The sequence below is a fragment of the Castanea sativa genome, chromosome 11, assembly GCF_040712315.1.
Source record: "Castanea sativa cultivar Marrone di Chiusa Pesio chromosome 11, ASM4071231v1".
Taxonomy (NCBI): Eukaryota; Viridiplantae; Streptophyta; class Magnoliopsida; order Fagales; family Fagaceae; genus Castanea; species Castanea sativa.
In genome coordinates, this window is record NC_134023.1 from 34087024 (window position 1) to 34108347 (window position 21324).

A 21324-nucleotide genomic window follows, 5' to 3' on the forward strand; every position below is an offset into this window, starting at 1 on the left:
CGGCGAGCTGTGGCGGAGTGCTGCCGCTACTGCTACGACTATATTCAAGATACTGGGAAATCGACCTCCGATTTCTGGATTCGACATGTTCGACCCGGTTGAAATATAATTGAAACTATAATATTCAGTATTCTCAGAGAGAGAGAGTTTTTTTGTTTGCGAGAAAAGAAATGAGCTTAGAGGTTAAGGTAGTGTGTTTTTATATAATAGAAGTACGAGGTGAAAGAAGGATTCGGAAAAGCACTAGAAGCTTCCGAAACTTTTGTTTTTTGTTTTTTTTGTTTTTTAATTTCAATAATTTTTTTTTTTGAGAATGTCAATAAAATAAATAAACTTAACTTTGGTTGTATACTTGTATCGTAATAAAAATATTCCAAATTATATACTTATATGTTTCCTATAATTTATTATTTCTCATATTATTTCTGTAGGGTTAATGGGCCCAGGAATATGTGTGGGGCTGACCCAAAAGTATCTGTTGGGTTAAAGGCCTAATCCGGGGACAATGAATAGTCTGAAGATATAAGAATGTCAACTCACAAAGCAATACTAAAAGGTAAGGAGGTGATACCTGAACAAGTATATCCAAGAAGATAGTTTGAGGAAGATTATGTCCTCGGCTATGTGAATCCGAGGTAGGAGAGGGACTGGTTAATATCTACAAGCAATATTCTAAAAGACCCTATAGGTAAGGGTAAGCATGGTAAATGTGGAAGATAAGAAGAAGGGCGGCGAAATATCTAAGATAAAGTTGTTACCACCGCCCTCGCATTGAATGCTCTGCAACTGCTTCTCTGGCCGCATTAATGGGGAAGTGATACTTGAGCATCAGAGTTTTAGTCTTATACTTGCCTCCAAAGACTTCAGGGGAGGTGGATGGGACAAGTATCGAAACCAGCAATCGAACCCTTATGTGGAGGGTAAGGAGAAGAAGAAAGATGATATAAAAGGAAGAAGGGACCTTCAGAGAGAGAAGAGGATAAAGATTGGATACATCAAAGTATATAATTGTAATCTATCTTTGGAAGAGATCGAGAGAGATAACACAAATCATCCTCGGCTTATGTCCGAGGACGAACTCTGTCCTATAAACTTGTCCTTGTGTATAATGTTAGGATTTAGCCCATTATCTTTATTATCCAACATCCCTAGAACCTAGATTTCAAGCCCACTCTTTATAAATTTCATTGTATTAGGCTTTTTGGGCCTATTCGCTTCTCACTATTGGGTTTGGGCGTAATTGTGACCTTACAATTGGCACCGTTTGTGGGAAATCTTGTATTTTAGGAGGTTTAGCATTATGGTAGGCTTAGGTCCACATCATGCGGAGTCTGTGGGGTCCCAGCCTGAGGATCACTTCTTACATCTTGAGCAGGATAGGGACTAAGAGGGGAGTGTGCATACAACGTACATACAACGCACACTAGTAGGAGTCATTCACGAGGTGGAAGTAGAATTCCTCACAAGGAAGATGCTAGAGCTATGCAGAAGGAAATTGACCACCTGAAGAAGAAGTTACGCCGTGAAAGGCGAAGGCGAACTCTTTCTTTTTCTGATCCTTCTTTTGAAGGCTCTGGTGATGACAGTTACAAGCCCAGGTCAAGAACCCCCCCTGATGAGTCTTTCTCCTATGAAGAGGACAATCTACATGAACGTGAGGGTAAAAATTCTTTTTTCCAAGGGTAGGGGAAATGATGCTATGAGTAGGGCATTACATCAAATCTCCAGGTCACCTTTTACACGCAGGGTGGAGGAAGGGAAGCTCCCTCAGCGTTTCACACAACTAGCATTCACCATTTATAATGGCCGAACAGATCCTATGGAACATGTGAGTCATTTCAATCAGAGGATGGCAGTGCATTCTAAGAATGAAACTTTAGTGTGCAAAGTCTTCCCCTCCAACCTAGGACTTGTGGCGATGAGGTGGTTTAATGGCTTAAGGGTAGGTTCTATAAATTCTTTCAAGAAACTTACCGAGGCATTTGGTTCTCGATTCATTACATGTAGTAGAGTTCCTCGACTCTTGGATTCATTATTATCCATGGCCATGAGAGAACGAGAAACCCTGAAAACATACTCAGACAGATACTGGGAGATGTTTAACGAGGTTGATGGGGACTTTGATGATGTAGTGATACGGACCTTCAAGGTCGGCCTACCTACCGAGCACGACTTAAGGAAATCTTTGACCAAAAAGCCTGTAAAGAGTGTACGTCGGCTCATGAATCGCATTGATGAATATAAAAAGGTTGAGGAAGATCAACAGCAAGGGAAGGGAAAGGCGAAGGTTATCCCTCAAGAGAGGAGGGATTTCAGGTCGGACAGATACAATAGCATTAGGCCTAGAAGAGATTTTCCCGGGCAAACTGGTATTACCATTCCTCAGGTGGTTAATACTATATTTCGGGAACCGATGCACCAGCTGTTGGAGAAAATCTAGAATGAACCATATTTCAAATGGCCTAGCAAAATGGCAGGAGACCCCATTTGGTTCTCGCTTCATTACATGCAGCAGAGTTCCTTGGCCCTTGGATTCATTATTATCCATGGCCATGAGAGAACGAGAAACCCTGAAAACATACTCAGACAGATACTGGGAGATGTTCAACGAGATTGATGGGGATTTCAATGATGTAGCGATAAGGACCTTCAAGGTCGGCCTACCTACCGAGCACGACTTAAGGAAATCTTTGACCAAAAGCCTGTAAGGAGTGTACATCGGCTCATGGATCGCATTGATGAATATAAAAAGGTTGAGGAAGATCAACAGCAAGGGAAGGGAAAGGAGAAAGTTATCCCTCAAGAGAGGAGGGATTTCAAGTCGGACAGATACAACAACATAAGGCCCAAAAGAGATTTTCCCAAGCAAACTAGTATTACCACTCCTCAGGTGGTTAATACTATATTTCGAGAACCGGTGCACCAGTTGTTGGAGAAAATCTAGAATGAACCATATTTCAAATGGCCCAGCAAAATGGCAAGAGACCCATGAGGCGCAACCAGAACCTCCTTTGCCAGTATCATCGGGAAAATGGTCAAACCACTGAGGATTGTCGGACTCTGTGGAATCATTTGGAGTAGTTGGTTAAGGAGGGAAGGTTAAAGCCATTCTTATATCGGCCTAATGGGCAAGCAAACCATCCAAGGGCGGTGAACTAGGGCAGCACTTCATCAAGGCCTCATCTGGGTACGATCAACGTTATTTTTGCTGCTCTTGGGAAGACTGGTTCTCATCCTTCCAGGGTGATGTTTGTAGCACGAACCCTGGCCGAGAATTCTAGTTCTAAGCCGAAAAGGATTAAAGGTAATATCCTACCAATTTTAGGCTTCTTAAAAGAGGACAAGATAGGGACTATCCAACCGCATGATGATGCTTTGGTGGTTACGCTGACGATAGGGGGTTATGACATGAAGAGGGTGATGGTTGATCAGGGCAGTGACACAGATATCATGTACCCTGATTTGTTTAAGGGGCTAAACTTAAAGCTTGAGGATCTTATGGCGTATGATTCGCCATTGATAAGCTTTGAGGGGAAGGCTGTCATACCAAAGGGGCAAATTAGGTTGCCCGTGCAATCAGGCCCAGAAGTGGTAAACATGGATTTCATTGTGGTAGATGCCTATTCTCCCTACACGGCCATTGTGGCAAAACCTTGGTTGCATGCTCTAGGTGTCGTGTCTTCAATTCTACATGTCAAAGTCAAGTTTCCATCTCGGGATCAGATAGAAGAACTAATTGGGAGTCAATCTGTGGCTAGACAGCGTATGGCGGCTGCAATTCTGCATCAGCCCGAGTAGGAGTCCTCGGCCTCAACTAAGGAGGCCTATAGCAATCAATGTCTCTGGCCACGCCTAGCGTATCAGCAATGGAAGAACCTGCATGTGAAGAATTAGAGAAGGTTCTTATAGATGATAACCCTGAAAAATTCTTTTAGGTGGGAATTCATTTGCCACCTCAGGAGAAGGCAGAGCTAGTTATGTTTTTGAAGAAGAATGTAGATGTATTTGCATGGAATGCTTATGAGGCCTCTAGGGTTGATTCGAGTTTTATTTGTCACCATTTGAATTTCAATCCGGTTGTGGTGCCGAGGAGGCAACCACCTTGGCGATCATCTAAAGAGCATTCCAAGGCCGTTATAGAAAAAGTACTCAAGCTCAAAAAGGCTGGCGCTATCAAAGAGGTCTTCTACCCTGAATGGTTGTCTCATACAATGGTAGTGAAGAAGAAGAATGGGAAGTAGAGAGTATGCGTGGACTTCACAGACTTAAACAAAGCTTGTCCTAAAGATTCTTTCCCAATGCCTTAAATAGATCAGCTGGTGGATGCTACTGTTAGGCATCCTCAGATGAGTTTTTTGGATACTTTTCAAGGTTATCACCAAATACCTTTGGTTTTAGGTGATCAGGAGAAGACAGTCTTTGTCACTCCTACAGGAAATTATCATTATAAAGTGATGCATTTTGGTTTGAAGAACGCAAGAGACACCTATCAAAGGATGATGACTAGAATGTTTGAGCCACAAATGGGAAAGACTATTGAAGTGTATGTGGATGACATGGTGGTGAAAAGTAAAACGGTTTCCGTACACGTGAAAGACCTAAATGATGCTTTTCAGACGCTAAGGAGGTACAAGTTGCGCCTTAATGCTTCCAAGTGCTCCTTTGGTGTGGGATCTAGTAAATTTCTAGGTTATATGGTAACTCATCAGGGAATTGAAGTTAATCCTGCACAAGTCAAGGCGATTAATGGCTTACAACCACCTCGGAATCCTAAAGAAGTTCAAAAGTTGATAGGGATGAATACTGCCCTCAACCAGTTTATTTCTCGGTCCGTAGATAGGTGCAGACCTTTCTTCCAGTTACTGAATAAGTGGAAAGGATTTGAATGGATCGAAGAATGTGCTTTAGCTTTTCAACAGCTTGAAGAATATCTTTCGTGATCACCCATTATGTCTCGGCTAGAAGTTGATGAAGTTCTATTCGCAAATATTGATGTGGCTAACCATGCTGTTAGTTTGGTTTTGATACAGGTTGATAATAACATATAGATGCCAGTTTATTACGTGAGCAAGTCTTTACATGAGGCCGAGATGCATTATTTACCGTTGGAAAAAGCAGTCTTAGCAGTGGTGCACGCTACTCGTAAGCTTCCTCATTATTTCCAATCTCATACTGTTTTTTTTTTTTTAACTCAACTTCTTCTTAAGTCTATACTTCGAAGTGCTGACTACACGGGAAGGATTGCTAAATGGGGTACCATCTTGGGGGCTTTTGATATTAAGTATATGCCTCGTACCTCCATGAAGGGACAAGTCCTTGCTGATTTGGTCGCGGAGTTTGCTGAGCCTTCATTAGAAGAGAATGTCAAGAGGTTGAAAATAGATGAAAAATCAGTTGGCATGATCTCGTGCAAGGAACCTTTGGTATGGAAAGTATATGTTGACGGAGCAGTAAACCAGAGAGGATCTGGGGTGGGACTAGTCTTAGTGTCCCCTGAGGGCCTTACTTTTGAGAAATCCTTGAGACTAAAGTTCTCGGCCACCAACAATGAGGCAAAATATGAAGCTTTGCTGGTCGGAATGGATATGGTTCACAAAATGGGTGGAAAAATAGTGCAAATATTCTCAGGTTTACAATTAGTGGTGGGCAGGTGGAAGGAAAGTTAGAAGCTAGAGATCCAAGAATGCAAGGGTATCTAACTAGGGTCAGATATTTACAATCAAAATTTGAATCTTTTACCTTGTTACATATTTCCAAGAGTATGAATACCCACGCTGACTCCCTAGCCACCCTTACGACGTCCTCAGCACAAGGCCTACCTCGGGTCATCTTTATTGAAGATCTGTGTAAACCCGGTGGAACAAATAGTGGCACCATTCAAATTCATCAAATTAGGGTAGGACCCAGTTGGATGGATCCTATAGTGTCATTCCTTAAAAATGATATCTTTCCTGAGGAGAAATCTGAAGCAGATAAAATACGTAGAAAGACACCTTGGTTCTTGCTATCTAAGGACCAGAAGTTGTACAAACACTCTTTTTCAAGACCATATTTGCTATGTATACACTCTAAAGCAACGAAGTTACTTTTGGAAGAGTTACATGAAGAGATTTGTGGAAGTCACACAGGAGGAAGGTCTTTATCTCATAGACCTCTCACACAAGGGTATTGGTGGCTCAATATGTAGAGAGAGGCATAGGATTTGCAAAGAAGTGTGACTAATGTCTGAGATTTGCTCCCAACATCCATTAACCAGGGGGTGTCCTTAATCCTCTGTCTAGTCCTTGACCTTTTGCTCAATGGGGCTTAGACATTGTAGGACATTTCCCAAAAGCAGCAAGGAATAGGAGGTGGTTGCTCGTTGGAACAGATTATTTCACTAAATGGGTTGAAGCTGAGCCCTTGTTAAGCATCAGGGATATGGATGCGAAGAAATTTGTTCGGAAAAACATTATAACCAGGTTTGGAATTCCTCAAACCCTTATTTCAAATAACGGCTTGCAATTTGATAGTAAGGCCTTCAGAAGGTATTGTTGTGATCGAGGTATCACGAATAGATATTCCACTCCAGCTTATCCGCAAAGGAATGGGCAAGCCAAGGCGGTTAATAAAGTTATAGTCAATAGGCTCAAAAAGAGATTGGATGATGCTAAAGGGAGGTGGGTGGAAGAATTGCCGCATGTTTTGTAAACATATCGAACTACACCTCAAAGATCCACTGGAGAGACACCCTTCTTTAAGACTTATGGAGCCGAGACTGTAATTCCCCTAGAAACTGGGTTTCTGACATTGAAAATGAGCTCTTTCATACCAAGAAGTAATGAAAATTTATTGGAAAAAAAGCTTAGACTTAGTTGAGGAATGACAAGAAAATGTCATGGTACAGTTAGCTTATTATCAGCACAAACTCAAGCAGGGATATGATTCCCATGTGTAGCTAAGGTCACTTGCACCTGGAGACTTGGTATTAAGGAAAGTTTTAGGTACTGCTAAAAACCCAGCATGGGAAAAATTGAGACCTAACTGGGAAGAACCTTATCATATCACTTCAGTAGCTGGCATAGGGGCTTTTTATCTCGAAGATTTAGATGAAAAGGTTGTACCACGTCCCTGGAATGTAAACAACCTACGAATGTATTATTATTAATGAAAGGCATTTCTATTATTTTATTTTTGTTAACATTTTATTGACTTGGTTATTATGTTTCTAAATATCAAACTGAAACTTGGTCATGCCTGGCTCGTCGGACCACATGCCTTGTATAAATTGATATATTTATTAAGTGTTGAACAAAACCTTAGTTATGTCTGGTCCTCGGATCATCTGCTTTGGGAAAATTAACATTTCAATTCATTTTTTCTAAGTATCAAACTAAAACTTGGTCATGCCTGGCTCCTCAGACCACATGCCTTTTATAAATTGATATTTTATTAAGTGTTGAATAGAACCTTAGTTATGTTTGGTCCTCGGATCATCTATTTTGGGGAAATTAACATTTCAGTTCATTTTTCTAAGTATCAAACTGAAACTTAGTCATGCTTGGCTCCTCGGACCACATCCCTTGTATAAATTGATATTTTACTAAGTGTTGAATAGAACTTTAGTTATGCCTGGTCCTCGGATCATCTACTTTGGGGAAATTAACATTTCAGTTCATTTTTTCTAAGTATCAAATTGAAACTTGGTCATACCTAGCTCCTCGGACCACATGCCTTGTATAAATTGATATTTTATTAAGTGTTGAACAGAATTTTAGTTATATCTGGTCCTCAGATAATCTATTTTGGGGAAATTAACATTTCAATTCATTTTTTCTAAGTATCAAACTAAAACTTGGTCATGCCTGGCTCCTCGGACCACATGCCTTGTATAAATTGATATTTTATTAAGTGTTGGAGAGAACCTTAGTTATATCTGGTCTTCGGATCATCTACTTTGGGGAAATTAACATTTCAGTTCATTTTTCTAAGTATTAAACTGAAACTTGGTCATGCCTGGCTCCTCGGACCACATGCCTTGTATAAATTGATATTTTATTAAGTGTTGAAATAAAACCTTAGTTATGTCTGGTCTGAGGATCATCTACTTTGGGGAAATTAACATTTCAGTTCATTTTTCTAAGTATCAAACTGAAACTTGGTGATGCTTGGCTCCTCGAACCACATGCCTTGTATAAATTGATATTTTATTAAATGTTGAACAGAACCTTAGTTATGTTTGGTCCTCGGATCATCTATTTTGGGGAAATTAACATTTCATTTCATTTTTCTAAGTATCAAATTGAAACTTGGTCATGCTGGGATCCTCGGACCCCATACCATGTATATGTCGCTGTTTTATTAAATATTGATTAGAATCTTAATTATGTCTGACCCTCGAACAATCTATTCTTGGATCAATCTGTATCTAACGTGGAGTTGGGCACAATTTTGCCATTCTAATCACATATCTTGAAGACTCCTAAAATAATGATGAATAGATAGGAGTTCATGAGAATTGCTTAAATCATTTGCAAGTATATTTAACATATTTATTGTCTGGTTCACGTCTTATAAAGTAATAACAAAGAAAAATATAAGTAAGTGTCAGACACGAAAGGGAAATAGCTCAACATTTTCATTAATTTAAAGTCCTTTAAGAGGACAATCTACTTATAAAGCATCAACCTACATCAAATAAAAAGAAAAACTAAACTAGAGTTAAGAAAAGACGAGGCTCAATCATGGCTTCAGTTTTATCTTCAAAAGGCCCTTGGGATCCATTAGAGGCTGGATTGGAGCCGAGGAGTCAGAGGCAATCCCTTTGCCCTTTGGGTCTTCCACGATAGTCATAGGAACAATAGCCAGGACAAGATCTATCGACTCGGTAGATCCCTTTTTCTTGGTGGGTTCCTTGGGAGCATTGGGAGACTAGGTATTACCATGGGCCACCCCTTCTACTGGTTTAGTAATTTGCTTGGTGGCCTCAGATTGCTTAGCGTCCTCGGGCTCACGATCAATGAAGGCAAGGGCTTCAGCTGAGGTACCTTGTTCGGCTTCTATTCCTTGAGTAGCAGTGCCATCCTTGGTGCTAGATGAAGCAGAAGCTCGGATGGCTGGGGGGTAGTAGACATTTTCTACCCTCCAATGGGCAGAAGAGGCATCAACCCCAACTCAAGTAAGTGCCTCATTCCACACTTGGAGGCAGTAATGCCTACATACCTCTGAGAATTGTGATTTGAGGTCTTCCGTTGTCTCAACCACACCGACCTCGTATCCATCTTACTCAGCTTTGTCCAGTGCCTTCTTAGCCTTTTCTTTAGCTTTTACAGCTTCTTCCTTAGCTTTGCTGGCCTCTTCCCTAGCCTTTTCAGAATCCATTAGGCTCTTCTTTAAGGCCTCTATTTGTTTCTTCGCCGCTGCGTTTTCCTCGTTGGCCTGGCGAAGTTACTGACGTTGGGTTTCAGCTTGTTTCTCGGTTGTCTTTAAGGCTACATCAACACTCTTCCATTCGCTTTCTGCCTTGATTAATTGAGCAATGACCTCTTATAGTTTCTTATCCTTTACCTCAAGGGTCTTCTGGTTATAGTTGCGCCTTGATTCCTCATCTTTGAAGGCTTTGTATGTGCTGATAACAATTTCTTCAGCTCTATGAGCAGATTGGACAGCCTGTGGACAGTGACAAGGTGGAACACAGAAATATGTTCAAAGTAAAAAACCTAAGTACGAAAGAGAAATGAAACAAATAATAGGTAGATAGGATCTTACCATGGCAAGCTCCTTTTTCAATGTCATAAAGACATTTTGGTCCCTCATCTACCTAAGCTCATGCATGTCCTCGGGCAGTAAAAGAACTTATTCAAGCGCATCTGCCACACAGGCAGCTATTCCTGCGTTTGAATTCCTAATGGATGCATCGGCGGTAACTGCATGGTCATCCATGGTCATTGGGGGAGCCCAGATTGGGGCGGATACAGGTGCATAAGTCTCGGTCCGTCTTTCCGACCTCGTCTACATTATACGAGCCTGTTTTCCTCCTTTTTTGGGCTCCACATCCTTGGGAAGGAGGTCTTTCCCTCCCTTAGTCACATCCTTCCCCTTATGCTGATCCCTCTTTCTCTTTTGATTAGCTTAGTCAGCGCGTTGGGGTTGGGTAGGTTGAGGAGGAGGGAGTTTGGGCTGAGAAGATTTCTTTGGGCCCTTATCCTTTGTCTGAGGAAGTTTGGTTTGAGCTACCTTCTGGAGCTCTTGGTTCCTCGCTTGGGCTTCCATTATATCTTTGAGGCTCTGTTTAGGCTTGTGCTGGATTCCCATTGTGTCGGGGTTATAGGTGTCTTCTTGTAGATGGCTTGAAGAGGGGGTACCGAGGATAGCAACTCAATCCTCAAGAGAAGGGGGTTGATTGAAGACTTCAAACTCGTCCTCAAAATCTGATACTTCAACAACCTATTTTTCTTCCTTTATGTTGGGTTGAGAGGAGGTTGCTTCACCAGTTGTGTGTTGAGTTGGAATTGGGATGAGGGAAATACCGTCTGGTATGAGTTGTATGGGTTGTGCAACGAGGGTGCCTTGAGGAATAGGGGTGCCCTCATGTAAATGAAAACCCTCAATAGCAACGCTAATCTGATGTAAGCGTGGGTCCTTTGCTCTAATCACGCACTTCGACGCTTAGAAAGCTTTGGATATAGGATCGTAGCCAAGGATTAAGTGAGCTGCTCGGAGTTAGTTGTCTGTGTGCATAAACACTTCAACCTTTAATATTCTGTCTAATCTTGCGAAATCAACGAGATGGGAATGGCGAACCGCTGCGTGTGGGTCTGCAAAATCGTTGAGAAGAAAAACAAGGTTAGAATAAGTAAATGCTTTTATATAAATCCAGGTATAAAAAGAATGGTTATTAATAGTTCAATCAGATCCAGAACTTCACCTGGTTCCCCCTCCTTTGTCAGATAGGGAACACCGTCGTGCCAATCCCCTGATATGATTAGGAAGTCTTTTCTCATACCCTTGTTGGATTCAGGGAGACATTGGATTAGTCTAACTTCTGGATACCTAGATTTTAGGTAATATCCCTGTCCCTTTAGGTGGTGGAGATTATAAACCCAGTTCACATCATGATGGATGAGTCCTAGGTCCATTTTTTCATTTAGTGCATCTATGGAACCCAAAATCCTAAACATATTTGGGGCGCATTGGGTAAGAGCTAATCTAAAAGCCCTAAGATAATCCCTAGTAATGGTCCCCATTAGGATTTTCATCCCTCCTTCTATGAACGCTATCATCGGGATTACCACCTCTCCCGTTTGTCTTTTTTCATGCCACTTCCCTTCCGTACAGTATGTAACGGACAGCCCTGGTGGAATTATATACTTAGCCTTATATTGTTCTATTTTTTCATCTGAATCTACTAGGGATGCAAATCTACCCATTTGTGGGAGTAGGGAATGGGTGTGGTGAAAGAAACTAAGAAAATAGGTGAGCCGAGGAGAAAGAAGCACAAGAGAAAGAGAGAAGAAAAAGAAAAAGGAAAATAATGAAAGAGGGAGTCTGGAAGAACTTACTTTAAAAATGACAAAGTCACCTCGGCCTAATTCTTGATAAATGTGAGGGCGCGTGTAGATCGCAGAGGTTGGAAGATACGTTGTATAAGTGTTGTAGTGTGTAAGAGGGTTTAAATTGTTAGTATTTATATCAGTGGGAGTTATGAAGCGGAAAAATTCCCGCCTATGTCCCAATGCAATCCTCAACCGTTGGATGCGCGTCATGTCGCTAAGCATGGGGGACAGAGAGACGTCAGAATTTAATTTGGGGATGCTCCACATGCCGAAACGTCAAGAAAGCGCAATGTGCAGTTCAAAAGTCATCATCTATGTCAGCAAAGATGTGTGGTGTACACAAGTTAGTGGTGACAGCTGTCGAGATCCTCTTTTTCTCCCGAGGTAGCAATTATGAGAATCTTGAGGGGCTATTGTAGGGTCAATAGGCCCAAGAATATGTGGGGGGTTGCCCCAAGAGTATTTGTTGGGCTAAAGGCACAATCTGAGGATACTGAATGGTCCGAGGATATAAGAATGTCAACTCACAAAGCAATACTAAAAGGTAAGGAGGTGATACCTGAACAAGTATATCCAAAAAGATAGTCTAAGGAAGATTATGTCCTCAGCTATGTGAATCCGAGAAAGGAGAAGGGCTGGTTAACATTCACAGACAATATTCTAGAAGACCCTATAGGTAAGGGTAAGCATGGTAAATGTAGAAGATAAGAAGAATGACGGTGAAATATCTAAAATAAAGCTGTTACCACTGCTCCTACATTGAATGCTTTGCAACTGCTTCTCTGGCCGTATTAATGGGGAAGTGATACTTGAGTATCAGAGTTTTAGCCTTATACTTGCCTCCAAAGACTTTAGGGGAGGTGGATGGGACAAATATCGAAACCATCAATCGAACCCTTACGTGGAGAGTGAGGAGAAGAAGAAGGATGATATAAAAGGAAGAAGGGACCCTCATAGAGAGAAGAGGATAAAGATTGGATACATCAAAGTCTATAATTGTAATCTATCTTTGGAAGAGATCGAGAGAGATAACACAAATCATCTTTGGCTTATGTCCGAGGACAAACTCTGTCCTATAAACTTGTCATTGTCTATAATGTTGGGATCTAGCCCATCATCTTTATTATCCAACATCCCTAGAACCTAGATTTCAAGCCCACTATCTATAAATTTCATTGTATTGGGTTTTTTGGGCCTATTCCTTTCTCACTATTGGGTTTGGGCATAAATTGTGACCTTACAATTTCAACATGACATAATTTGATATTTTTTGTTGTTGATAATATAATTTTTTTTTTAAGATGTGCTACTATTATATATGACTATAAAATTATCAAAACTAATATTTTTTGTTTTAGCTTTTACTTATTTATATTAAACATATCAACATTTTCAAATCTATTATAGTTTTTATTTTTTATCTATTAAAATTTTCTAGAATTTGTATGTTTAGATGTTATTATTGTTTTCATACATAATTTTTATGTATGTATATTAGATTTTAAATAAACAAAATTTAAATCAACTTAAATTATAATAATATGAGACAATAAAAACTTTTGTTTGACTATGTAAGTGAATGAAGGAATCTGTGAAATATTATCTTCTCCATTAATTATATATATATATATATATATATATATATATATATATATATATATATTTATATTACTTGAAAGCATAACTAAAATTCATTTTAAAAAAAAACATATACACTTAATAAGGTGATTTTTATGTGGATTCTAATTAGCTCAATTAATAATAAAAAAAGTTTTGTTGAATACGTGCGATGAGGCTTTTATTATTATCTAGTTTCATAATTTTTTATCCATCCTAATTTGAGGTTTATACGTTTTTTCACTAATATTATACATTTAAAACTACTAATACAAAATGAACAAATAATTTTAATACTATTTCAGTTGTATCGGTAATTCTATATATATAAAATATAAATTATCTGTGGTACAGCTAGGAATTTTTTCTAGGAGGGGCCAAGCTAAAGTGCTCAGCATTGAGTTAAATTTTTTTTTTTTGTCATATTTTAAAATTGTGTCTTACATTCTTTAATGATACTAAGTGTGCATTTAGATAGAGATGAAAAATGAAAATTATTTCATTATTCAACTTATTTTTGCTACTTTTTATAGACCCTACTGCACTTTTTAGCATTATTCATGGCCCCACTCTACTATTTCAACTAATTTTTACCTTTATTTACAGTACTTTCAGCAATAATTTTTTCAGTTTTAACAAAATAAGTGGTATCTAAATACACTTTAAGAGTGTTTGTTTAGGCGTCTATATACCCTAAACATGCATTTTTAAAAAAAGTGTAGAATGCCTTTTTAATTGATCATGGTTTTTTCATTAAATTACTCACTTTAAAAACTTGAATATTGAATTTTTCTAAACTAATTACATCGCCGATTTTTTCACTTAAAAAAAATGTAAACTATTGTTTATGTTCAATCAAATATAACAGACAACTTAAGTGTAATTTTTTTTTTTATCTTTAGTACTTCAATAAAAATAATATACAGTACTATAAATATATGATAGACAAACGTAAAAAATACAACAATTTAATTACCTAAACCATTGTCTACTAAACAAAGAGATAGTAAACCATTTTCGTCAAATTTAAAAATAGTATTCCCTTCGTCCCAGTTGTCCTCTATTCTATTTTGGAATGTCCCAAAATATTGTTTTGTTTCTAAAAATAAAAGTCATTAATTTACTAATGTTCCTAATATACCCCTACTTTATTTTCAAAACTATTTGAAAATAAAACTAACAAATATTTAAAAAATTAATCTAATTGAGGCACATTCTTAGTTGTCTCATTAAGAATAACTTTTTTTTTAAAGCTAATAAATTTATTTAAGGGTCGTTTTGTAATCTTATATGTTTTTATAAGGCAGACAAGGCAATAAATGATGTTCCCTTAATTAAAAAGTTTAATTTTTCAAGACAAACAAATTGGGACTGGGAGAGTATAAAATTGTAGAACATTAAAAAGATACAAGCTACAAAGTAAAAGTACAAAAAACTAATCTAATATAGGAAAAAATGCCCACACACCCATTGAATTTTAATGTAGTGACCATGACACCTCCTAAACTTTTATATTGGCCAATTTACTCTATTAACTCTATGCACCTACCAAATTAATACTTTGTTAGTTCGGTGTTAAAAAACTAAAGACAACTCACGTGAGCTTAAAAAATACTCAAATAATTTGTCGAAAAGTGCCTCTCCCTTGTAGGAGCTCTCCCCCTCGTCTCGTAACAAGCCTCTCCCTCCCTTAGGCTAGCTCTAAGGGTACTATGTTTTTCAGTTTTTCTTGCTATTTCCAATGGTAGAGGGTGTGATTGATAGTTTGGAAAATATGAAGCTAACGGCTGATGAAGAAGAAGTTATTGCTATATTAGATGATGGAAGGATAGAAACTATTGCAAATTGTAAGTTGAGTCTCATTGGAAACTTTCTTACATGCAAATCTTTTAACAAAAGGGCGGTAAAGAATACATTAAGGAGAACATGGGGCCTAGAAGACAAGATGCAGATTCTTGAGATTGGTCCGAATCCAATCGGAGTTTGATATGACTCGAATACTTAGAGGCAGTCCATGGACGTTTGATAATCAATTGCTCATGCTTTAGCGATGGAAAAAAAGGGATGAATGTGGGGAATATACAAATGGACTATGCTTCTCTATGGGTCCAGATATGGTTAGCCCCATTTGATATGGTTTCTCCCCAAGTAGCAACAGAAGTTGGCAGCAGGTTGGGTATGGTTGAGGAGGTGGAAAGGAGAAGAAGCCAAGATGATCTAAACTTCTTCATACGAGTTCGTGTTGCACTGCCGATTACAAAGCCACTCAGGATGTTGTTAAATGGCCTCGATAAGCTCTACATCTTGAATGGCATCTACCATCACAGAATGTGCTGCCATCACAGAACCATTGCTATCCCTGATCACAACTCTCATGCTGACCTTGTTCACTTATTTAAATATGGCCCGCTTCATACCACCCTTGCTGTGGAGGTAACCATTTTGGGCACTCCCTTGGACCTGTAACTCGTTTATCCTCATTTGACGCCTGCAATTCAGATATAAAATCATCAGGCCATTTAACATCTTGAGGAAATTTTTCTAGTTCAGCTATGTCTGCAAACTTCTCCAATACTTCTCTGTGATCAGTGTTGAAGACTTGGTTTGCTACCGCCTGAAAATTTTGTTTTCTGAATTGCATACCTCTTGCCAAATAGAGCTAGTTTCCCACACAGCTCTAGTAGAAGGGCAAAGCCATAGGATATGGTCTACATGCATCCTCCTTATGTACTCCATATCTGTCACAGATTTCATTCACTGGAACTCCTCATTTTGTCAAGTTCATTTTTGTAGGCAGAGAATTTGTCATTGCTTGCCATAAAAAATGCTTGGTCTTGGGTGGTATGTTTAGATGACAAAGTTTGCTCTAGATGAAATTTGTTAGAATTATGTAGTAAAATAATTGAATTTACCATTTCTCAATAGCTTTAACTTTTGGGATAATTGGTAATTTAACATGGTATTAGAGCAGGTCCTGTACCGTCTTTTTGTTTCGACCCATATTATTGGATCAGGTGGTTTCTGTTCACTCAGTGTGATTTGATTTGATCAATGCAACTTCTTTAGGTCAAAAAATCTGGTCAATTAAGTCGCTTTTTCAACTCATGGTAGTAATATCAATTAATCCTTCAACTTTTACATCATGTGAGAGGAGCTGGATCAGTGATTGGACTTTGTGTGTTAAGGAAGTTGGAAGCCAAGAATCTCCCCATATGTGTGCATAACTTTCTCTCTCAATTTGCCACCAATATCCCAGATCAGTGATATACTTAGATCCCTATATGCTGCACCAAGCGTAGGAGCCATTTAGACCTTATAGACCAAACTGTTTGTATCATTCATCAACCTCCAGTATTGCAACAGTGCTTCATTAAATTTTTTTATGCTCTGGAAACCCAAGCCACCACTATATTTAGGTTTGCATAAATTATCCCAGCTGGTCCAATGTATATTTTTGTTTCTTATCTCCACTACCCCACCAAAATATTTGTATCATTACCTCAATCTCCTTCCATAGTGTAGTGGGCAACCTAAAGTAGTTCATCAAATACTAGGTATAGCTTGTGCAACTGCCTAAAATATAGCTTGTGCAACTGCCTAAAATAATTTTTTTTTTAACAAATGCAAGGCTAACCCTATGCAATTTTGGGCCTAAGAAACTTTAAATGAGACTTTTTTATATTTAAATAATATTTAGTTCGGCCACTTTAAAAAAATGCAAAAAGTGAACTTAGTTTAGTTTGGAGAGTGCAAATATGACTAATGATTTCTGAAAGAAAAGATCTTCACCATAACCCTTATGTTAAAGCATGTAGATCAAGCTTAGGAACATTCGTTAGAGCCAAGATCAAACTAAAAACAAGGGGAAATTTTGAAATACAAAGTATGCATAACTTGATTTCTTCAATTCAAATACTAGACGTTCTAGATTTTTTTTCCCTACTTTTTTAGTCTATAACAAGTAAGATTATCATTAATGGTGCTAAAACAGGTGCAACCTTCGTAACACGAAGTGTGTACATATGGCTTGCCTAAAAACAGCAAAAAGAAAAGGAAGAGGAAAGAAAATTTATAAATCAACTACTAAAATTTAAGAACCATCGTGAAACTTTAGGAAAGAAACCAATCGTACAAAGGAAATATGGTTTGAGATGCACTCAATTAAAGCCTTGAGAATTCATTTTATACCCCTACCAAGGATTTCTCTTTTCCCTTCAGACAACCTATTACTGCTTAGTCCTCTCCTGCCAAATATTTCACATCAAGCTAGAAGGTACAGCTTCTTGGCTAAACTAAGCCCTCTACTTTTCTTCCCCTACATAAGGCAAGTGTCTCAACCACAAATCTTAAGTATAACCCACTAAAATCCAGAAAAAAAATAAAAATAAAATTAGAAAACAAGTGACTAATCTAATACACACACTACTAAGTTGAAGTACAGTATCAACCAGGATGACCTGCTGATACTAAACAGGCTAAACAAAGCTAAAAGAGTCAATGTAAAATCCCACCTATGAATGCCTTATAGTTCTAGATTTAGATTTGGAACACAAATTCTGGTTCTTGAGCTTCAATCTGATTGATTTAAGGGAAGTGGCTTGGCAGGTAGAATATGCATGGCAATCTACTAAAGGCATTATATTGACCCTGTTTCAGCCCTTTTTCTTCCTTTCCTCCCTAAAGTGCAGTGATAGCAACCTAGATCTTCACAACTGCAATAACCAGTATTTTATCCATGGCTTTTGTTAAAAAAATATTTATGCTAATCATGCAATACCACCCTCCCCCCAAAACTGCTCTTAAGTGCAATATATCCTACGAATGGATCATTCAAACTAGTGGCTGTATGACACATGACCTTCCATTAATTTTTAGTTTCTTTTGTTCTAAAATTATATAATGTTGACCACATTCTCACAAAAAGTTCAATCTCAGTCACCGTCCACATCCTTATTACAAACCAGTCCCAACTACAAAGTAGAGGAATTTATCATTTTCAGAAATATGGTTCTAAAAAGATAAGGAAAATAAAAAGTTCATATAGATATAGCTCTAACTGTCATATTCATGTTCAGCACCATCCTTAAGTTCTCTCACAGTCAAAAGTCTCAAACTACCACAAGATGTAGAGAGAATCTCCTATTTTCACCCATCAGGTCCACATACTTCAGATCCTCCCTGGACGGGCTCAAAGCTACATACCCTTTACCACAACCTACATTTACTGTAGGAAAATTTGCCTAAAACACTCATGGAACGCATCATACTTTGAAATCCAAAGAATATTGAATGTGTCCATTGTCCACGCCAAATAAGTTAAATCCTTGAAACATTATCTGTTTCCAACTTAAATCTAAGCCATAGCTCCACAAATCTCTTATTTTATTTCTTTTTTACTCTGCGTAATTTTTTTACAAGCACTTGGCCTACACTCCACGTATATGGAAATAATAAAAGAAAAAGCAGCAAAAGAAAAGTGAAAGTTGAATAACAAAGACAGAGGGGTTGATAAGGTTACCCTGGATGAAGAAAGATTATTGAGTTTGGCAATGGCAACTTAACAGCTTCTTAGCTCTTTGATGAGTCCCAGTATATGAGTCTGCTGACTCTGCTCTGACTTTTTTTTATTCCCACTAATTATCCCACACCGATACAATATAGTAGTTGCAAGAACAATTTAGAACGCAAAGCTAGAAAACTGGGTTAGGGTCTGTTTGGCAAAGATTATATTTGCCAATTTATTTTACTATTCAGCTTATTTTTGCTGCTATTTATGAGTCTCACTGCACTTTTTAGTATTATTTATGAGCTCATCTGTACTATTTCAATTAACTTTTACCATTATCTATATTACTTTCAGTAAAAAGTTTTCAATTTCAACAAAATAAACATATCCCAAACGGATCCTTAGTCACCAAGTAAGACATTAACATGATTGGATTTAAGTCTAAGTTTTCAAGATAACCATCACTAAGATGGCATGGCAGGTCTCTCACTTGTGTTAGTATTGTTGAAAATTTGAAGGCCTAAGGTCCATGGGTTTAATGGGCCAATCATGTCCTACACGGGCAGATATCAATTACAAACAACTAAATATTGAATAGATCATCAACACACCTCAAAGGCCCTTGGTTTATGGATTTAATGGGCTAACCCTATTCTACATGGACAAGTAACAATTATAAACAATTGAATATTGAATAGATTGCTCACATATCAACAACCATCCTAGCAGCATGCATATCCTCGTTCTTTCCCACAAAAACCACCACTTTTTTATTTAAATTTTAAACTAATTTTCTATCCTTTTGAAATTGCACAATTTTTTTTAATGAATAAAAGGGGGGGACCATTGTGACTCATTTCCTAGATGTGACCATAGGGGCACTCTCACTAGAGAATGTTAAATTGAAGCAAAAGGTATATTAGGTCTTCACTCCTTACTCATAATCAAGCATTGTAAATTGACAATTTTAATGGGTTTAATTGGTCAACCTCACTCTACATGGGTGGGTAGAAATTATACAATTGAATATTGAATAGACTGTCAACACGCCCAAAAAGCCCTTAATCCATGGGTTTAATGAGCCAACCACACCCTACAATTTTTTTTTTTTTTTTTTTTGAGAAAAAGGACAATTTGTAATATTAAGGGAGGTTGTTCAAATTAGCTTGTAATATATAATTAATATCTAGTGGTACATCTTCCATCTAGACTGATATGGGAGGGAAGAATTGATCTTCGTGCAAGTGAATGAGCAACCTTGTTACAATGCCAACGTACAAGAGATAAATTGAAAACTGATAAATATGAGGCAAATTAGTTGATATCATAGACAATGTGTTAATATTGTGCCAAGGAGTTGCTGCCACTCTATAAGACTTTAATTAGGAACTTAGAATCACCTTCTACAACAATGTTGTCAAACCCTAATTCAAAATCTAGTTCAAGGGCCCGTCTTGCCGCTAATGTCTCCACCTCTATGACTGTGGGAGGCAAAGGTACCTATTGCGACAAAGAAGCAATAACTAAACCATCAGTGTTTTGCATAACAACACCACTATTGTCATTCTCAAACACGGCTCCGTCAAAATTAACCTTGTAACAAAGTCTCGGGCTTTGTCCAAGAGGTTGGTTTTCGAGTCAAGTGAACAAATGTACCCACAAAAGGGGATGAAAGTTCCTGATTTTGTTCTTTTGCTTGGTTAAATAATTGAGCAAGGGATTTTGTCTGCTTACCCAATCTAAGGTTATTTCTTAAGTTCCAAAGAGCCTAGATGACTGAGGCGAATAGTTTAGGACTTTAGAGTCCCTGTTTTCAGCAAAAATAAAACCAACAATACTGATGAAACTTGTGCTTTGCATGAGAGTACTATGATTCAATAGTGGGATTGAATTCCATAATTCCTCCAATTCTAGGCATTGGTACAAGGCATGAAACACATCTTCTGGTGCAGTTTGCAAATCTCGCATAGGCAATCAATAATTACTTTGTGTTTAACTAGGTTGGTTTTTGTAGGCAAAGAATTTTGGCAAGCATGACAACTCAGGTTTTTCACTTTTGTAGGAACTTTCAGACTCCAAATTTCCTTCCACAAAAGTGAAATTATTCTCCATCCAGATTGAAGGGCCAGATGAGCACATCCTCTTGTATTGATCGGCCCATAGGGATTTTCTTGATCCCAACCTCCTCAAGCTCGAAGAAATAAGTATGAAGAATATTTTCCTTCCAGACACGATGAATTGGGTCGATATGGAAACTAACCTTGGCCCTACATGGGGGGTAGCAATTATAAAAAATTGAATATTGAATAGATTGCTCACATATTTACACAACATCATAGCAAGGCTAGCATGCCTACCTTGGTTCTCCCCATAGAAACCACCACTTTTTTTTTTTTTTATATAGAAACCATCACTTTTTTTTTTTAATTTTTTAGATTGATATTCTGTACTTCTGAAATTGCGCAATTTTAATTTTTTTAACCATGAAGCAACAAGGTTATTGGGTATTCACTCTTCACTCATAATCAAGGGTTGTGAATTGACAATTTTAAAACACAACTGACCAAAATTAATGACAAAAGGCACAAAAAAAAAGATATCAAAATAATTTTTTTCCTTAATTCTAATAACCTCTAGTCTAATAATTCCACAAAACAAGAAAAGAAA